Genomic DNA, 6,543 nt, shown 5'->3' with positions numbered 1-6,543 from the left:
TGTGCCACAGGTTGGGCAGACATGGGGGCACCATTGTCAGAGCATTTGCATTTGCAGCCCTGGCTGTGTGGAGCGCTCGCTTCTCTACTGCTCAGATGTCTGGCAGCCATGGTGGATCAGCATGCACCATGTCGGTCAATCTTGTGCCAGGGTTTCCCAGGAGGTCGTGTTACTATTGAGGGACTTGAAGGGCAACATATTAGCACTTCTTGATGGAGCCAGACATGACATCACTTTCCTAATGTCAACCATGGGAAACAACTACAACATCCCACAGATTTGTATGTGTTCCGTTATTTGACAAAATGAGTGGATTGGTGACAATGGGCAATGGGATTGGTGACAATGGGCCGAGTGGGTGACAATGGGCAAACCAGAAGTCCATTTTTCTGAACATTTGATTTGCCCATTGAGCAGTTTTTTTGCACTCTGGGACTTCAGGGAAGCTTCCCCCAAAATCAGCTGGCTAGCATGCACATGTGCACTGGAGCTGACATAGAGCAACGCCTTGTGTGCCATAAGTTCACCATCACGGACCTACACCACAATTAGGTAACACCAGTCAAGTGTTATAACCACCTAGGGAGTGCTAGCATTAACCAGATATTAAAATATTAACAACAACCCATAAACTAGTTAATTTTCTACCCAAAGGTGTTAGTAGCAGCCAAGTTGGATTAATAAAAAGCTAACATTACTAATTAGGTTTTACAATATGCCTAATTTGGTGAATTATTGAGATTTTGTTTGGTCTTTTCCCCCTTGATTTGTATATTGGAAGGTGTTGGTGTTTTTATCTTTATTTTTTTTAAAATTCCCTTTATTTTTAATGGGCATTTACTAATAAAAAAGGTTAATAAATATATATGAAAATTGAAATGGAAGAGATGTGGAGAAATTTGAAATACTACAGCCTAATTAACTTGAGGCATTTAAAATTTGGATCAGCTTAAAAGATGTATTAGCGAATAGCAGCTATTTATTATCCAGATGTCAAAAGTAAAGGAGGTAGCATTGGATTTGTATACCATAATTTTAAAAATTAAATTATTAATGTATTTAAATAATTTGATGCTGTTGGTACTTTACATTGTACTGTGATTGGTGAGAAAATAAAAAAATTCTGTGAAAAAAAAAGAGCTGGAGTAGATGCACCCATGAAGCACCACTGGAAACCCAGCAAGAAAAAGGCAGGGACCTGATTTCAAATGACCACCATGTTTACAGTATAATTAACACTCTGCCCCATGCCTTGAATGCTGTGCATTCCTCCAGATCCAAGAGGAGAAGGAAGGAGGGAGAATTTGGTTGGTTGTGTGTGTGTGTGTGTCCAAGGATGAAGCCTGGCAGGTCTGGGGTCCCAACAAGGATCCAACAAACCTAGTTCAATCCTGGGCCTAGAAAGCCTAGAACTAAGACGCCTTAAACAAGATCTAAGTATTGCCCACAAGATCATATGCTGCAACGTCCTGTCTGTCGGTGACTACTTCAGCTTCAACCACAACAACACAAGAGCACACAACAGATTTAAACTTAATATTAACCACTCCAAACTTGACTGTAAAAAATATGACTTCAGTAACCGAGTTGTCGAAGCATGGAACTCATTACCGGACTCCACAGTGTCATCCCCAAACCCCCAACATGTTACCCTTGGATTATCCACAGTTGACCTATCCAGATTCCTAAGAGGTTAGTAAGGGGCGAGTACAAGTGCAGTACAGTGCCTTCCATCCCCTGTCCTATTGCTCTCCTATATCTCCTATACCTTTCTTCTATTCCTATATCTCTTCTTCTATTCTTTCAGTGATATGTTCTATGCCTATAACTTCTCTTCCATTCTTTCTTAGATATATTTTACTATGAGTATATCCTCTATAACCTTCATCATGTATTTTACTATGTATATACCCACTAAAACCCTCATTGTGTATTGGACAAAATCAATCAATCAATAAATAAATATGATTGATTGTCTGGTAGTGGGATCACTGAGCACATGTTATATGTTGTGAGTCTGTTTTACATTATAAAACTCAATAAAAATATTAATAAAAAAAATAAATAGTTCCTTCTGAGCAGGAATTCAAAGGAAGAGGATGAAGAACTGTTTAAACCTCCTTCTGCTTTTCCACTGGTTTTTGCTTTTTAAAAAAATGTGCTTGATGCATTAATAACAGAGTTGGAAGGGACCTTGAAAGTCTTCTAGTCCAACCCCTAGCTTAGGCAGGAAATCCTACACCAATTCAGACAAGGGGTTATCCAACATCTTCTTAAAAACATCCAGTGTTGGAGCACCCACAACTTCTGGAGGCAAGTTGTTCCATTGATTAGTTGTTCTGTCAGGACATTTCTTAGTTCCTAAATTGCTTCTCTCCTTGATTAGTTTCCACCCATGGCTTCTTGTCCTGCCCTCAGGTGCTTTGGAGAATAGCTTGACTCCCTCTTCTTTGTAGCAACCCCTGAGATATTGGAACACTGCTATCATGTCTCCACTAGTCCTTCTTTTCATTAAACTAGACATACCCAATTCCTGAAATTGTTCTTCATATGTTTTAGCCTCCAGTTCTTCTTTGTTGCTCGCTCTTCTCTGCACTTTTTCTAGAGTCTCAACATCTTTTTTACATTGTTACCAAAACTGAATGCCGCATTCCAAGTGTGGCTTTACCAAGGGATTATAAAGTGGTATTAGCATTTCATGTGATCTTGATTTTATCCCTCTCTTAATGCAGATTTGATGCAGATTTGTGTTGGCTTTTTTGGTAGTTGCTGCACATTGCTGGCTCATATTTAAATGATTGTCCTCTCATAGTTACTACTATTAAGCAAGGTACCACATATACTGTATGTGTGCATTTTGTTTTTCTTGTCTACAAGTAGAACCTTACTTTTTTCACCATTGAATTTCATTTTGTTATATAGCTCTCAATGTTTAAGTATGTCAAGATGCTTCTGTGTCTTGAGCATATCACAAAGCCAACACAATCCTAAGCTGCATCAAGAGGGGAATACACTCCAAGACCAGGGAAGTCTTAATACCACTCTACTACGCCCTGGTCAGACCACACCTGGAGTACTGTATTCAGTTCTGGTCACCACACTTCAAAAGAGACATTGAAACTCTGGAGAAGGTGCAAAAAAGAGCAACCAAGATGATTAAGAGATTGGAAACCAAGACTTATGAAGAGAGACTGAGGGAACTGGGCATGGATATCCTAGAGAAAAGGAGGGCCAGAGCGGACATGATAGCAGTCTACAAGTATATGAGGGGATATCACAGAGAGGAGGGGATCACTTTATTCTTCAGGGCACCAGAGGGACGAGTAACAACGGCTGGAAGCTGACCAAGGAGAGATTCAACATAAGGAGGAACTTCCTGATGGTCAGAGCGATCAACCAATGGAACAACCTACCAGCGGACGTTGTGAACTCCAACACTCTGGACATTTTAAAGAGAAGATTGAACTGCCACTTGACTGGTGTACTATAGGGTTCCTGCTTGGGCAGGGGGTTGAACTCGATGGCCTTCATGGTCCCTTTCAACTCTAACAATAAATAAACAAACAAACAAACAAACATACATACATACATACATACATACATACATACATACATACATACATCTTCTGGAGTGTTGGCTATTTCTATGCCAGTTTGGTGTCATCTACAAATTAGATGAATTTCCCCCCTATCTCTTTGTTTGAGTCATTAATGAAGATGTTGAAGACTACTGGGCCTAAAACAGAGCCTTGGGTACGCCGCTGCATACTTCCTCCAAGTAGATATAGTTCTATTGAGCACTACATGTCGTGCAGTTGGTCAGCAGTTTCGAATCCCTCTGATGGTGTTGCTGTATAAACCTCATTTTTCTACTTTATCTAGTAGCAGGTTACGGTGTACTTTGTCAAATGCCTTACTGAAGTCAGGTGATATAAGAACATAAGATCATGTCAGGATTAAGCTATATCCTGAGGTAATATCCCAATGTAGAAGGAAGGAATACAAAGAGAGTGCTGAATCATTCTAAGTCAATTAAATATACAGCAACCTGATTGGGTGATAAATATATAAATATGTAAGAGCTGTTGTATTGCTGCTCTGATGCTGTTGGTTTTCCCTATTGCTTTTTGTTGCTCTCTGTTGGTTTCTGTGAGTTGATCTAATTGAGATTGTTGTAATGGTAGTAGTGATAGATAGTAGGCTAAGTAGATAGATAGATAGTAATGTAAATAAGAAATAAATATATTTTTGCAAGAAATCCTGTTGCTGTGTTTCATTGAACACTTCGGAGACGGGCGGCATACAAATCTAATAAATAAATAAATAAATATTTATTGGCCTATGCCTGGCTGGCTGAATTTGGTAAGCTTCCGAAAGTGCAGCTCTGACAGAACATAAGAAGAGCCATGCTGAATCAGGCCAAAGCCCATTGAGTCCAGCATTCTGTGTCACGCAATGGTCCACCAATTGTACATGAGGATCTTGAGCAGAAAGAGAAGGCAAAACCCTCCCTTTCCCTTGACCATACTAGGATGTGGATGACACAGTGGATATGGAAGTTATGGGTGCAGCTCATCACACCAATAGTACCATTGGTTCCAATAGTCATTTCAGATTATTTGCAAGATCTTATCTTTCTCTTTCATCCAAATATCACCAAGAAAATTTGTGAACTCCATTATGGGATGACAGTGAAGTTTCTTTACTAGAGTGACTTACCTTATGTGTGGCCAGAATCTGAAAATAACATTTAACACAGCACAGTACTTGAGCAAAATGGTTTGGGTGAGAACGGCATATATGGGACTGGTTGGGCTAGATTACATAGCTCACATTAGAGAAACATCTTTCAGCTGTGGCGAGGGGGGTGTTTGCCCAGGTTCTCCTGGTGCACCAGTTGCAGCCCTATTTGGACCAGGAGTCACTGCTCACAGTCACTCATGCCCTTATCACCTCGAGGCTCAACTACTGTAATGCTCTCTACATGGGGCTACCTTTGAAGAGTGTTCGGAAACTTCAGATTGTGCAGAATGCAGCTGCAAGAGCAATCATGGGCTTCCCCAAATATACCCATGTTACACCAACACTCTGCAGTCTGCATTGGTTGCTGATCAGTTTCCGGTCACAATTCAAAGTGTTGGTTATGACCTATAAAGCCCTTCATGGCACCGGACCAGATTATCTCAGGGACCACCTTCTGCTGCACGAATTCCAGCGACCAGTTAGGTCCCACAGAGTTGGCCTTCTCCAGGTCCTGTCAACTAAGCAATGTCATTTGGCGGGACCTAGGGGAAGAGCCTTCTTTGTGGCGGCCCCGGCCCTCTGGAACCAGCTCCCCCCGGAGATTAGAATTGTCCCCACTCTCCTCTCCTTTCGTAAGCTTCTTAAAACCCATCTTTGCCATCAGGCATGGGGGAATTGAGATATTCTTTCCCCCTAGTCCTTTACAATTTATGCATGGTATGTTTGTATGTATGTTTGGTTTTATAATAAGTTTTTTTTTAGTTTTTTTAGTCTTCGGAGAGGGGCGGCATACAAATCCAAATAATAAATAAATAGATAAATAAATTGGATTGTTATATGCTGTTTTTTATCATTGTTGTTAGTCGCCCCGAGTCTACAGAGAGGGGCGGCATACAAATCAAATAAATAAATAAATAAATAAATAAACAAACAAACAAACAAACAAACAAACAAACAAACAAATAAATAAATTGTAGGAGTGACACCAAAATATAATTTTACCATATGTTATATGGTAAATATGTTATATGACAGACTTGGTCTTCATTGACATTTCATGCTAATCTTATTAAGTCCTCTGCATGTTCTGCACAACATTATTTGAAAGAATATATTAAAATTTTGTATTTCATTCCAATTTAATTTAAAACTGTTTTTATCCAATTCCATGTTAAATTGTTTTTATCAGATTTTAGTAATAATTTGTGCCTGGAATTTTGCACTTTTTATGGCTAAAGGCTGATCAATAAAGTAAACTAAAGCTAGAATGAAGAATCGTCTGCATTTGCAAGTTCCATTCCAACTATTTTTGCTTGCTTGTTGGTCTGAAAATGGGAGTGTACATTAGCTACAAATTGGACTTCTCTCTCTTTGGCATTTTCTGCTTCACAGATTCACAAAGTACCTCCATATAATCATTGAAGACTGATGTGCATGCTTGATGTGCAAGAACAGTGATTTACAATTGATAGCAATAGCACTTAGACAGTACTTTTACACAGTGCTTTTACAGCTCTCTCTAAGAAGAGTTATCTTATTGCTCCCAACAATCTGGGCCCTCATTTTTACTGAACTCAGAAGGGTAGAAGGCTGAGTCAACCTTGAGCCTGATGAGGATCGAGCTGCCAAATTACAGGCAGCAGGCAATCAGAAGAAGCAGTCTGCAGTACTGCATTCTAACCACTGCACCATCTCGGCTTCAATGCTGAACAAATATGCCCCTGAACTTGATTATCAGCCTTAACAAGACTGAATACTTTACAAGACTGAATACAGTACCAATTTGCCTTCATTGTCATT

The sequence above is a fragment of the Erythrolamprus reginae genome, chromosome 2 (assembly GCF_031021105.1).
Source record: "Erythrolamprus reginae isolate rEryReg1 chromosome 2, rEryReg1.hap1, whole genome shotgun sequence".
In the NCBI taxonomy this organism is placed as follows: domain Eukaryota; kingdom Metazoa; phylum Chordata; class Lepidosauria; order Squamata; family Dipsadidae; genus Erythrolamprus; species Erythrolamprus reginae.
The sequence above is the reverse complement of the archived record's forward strand: the minus strand, read 5'-3'. Positions refer to the sequence as shown.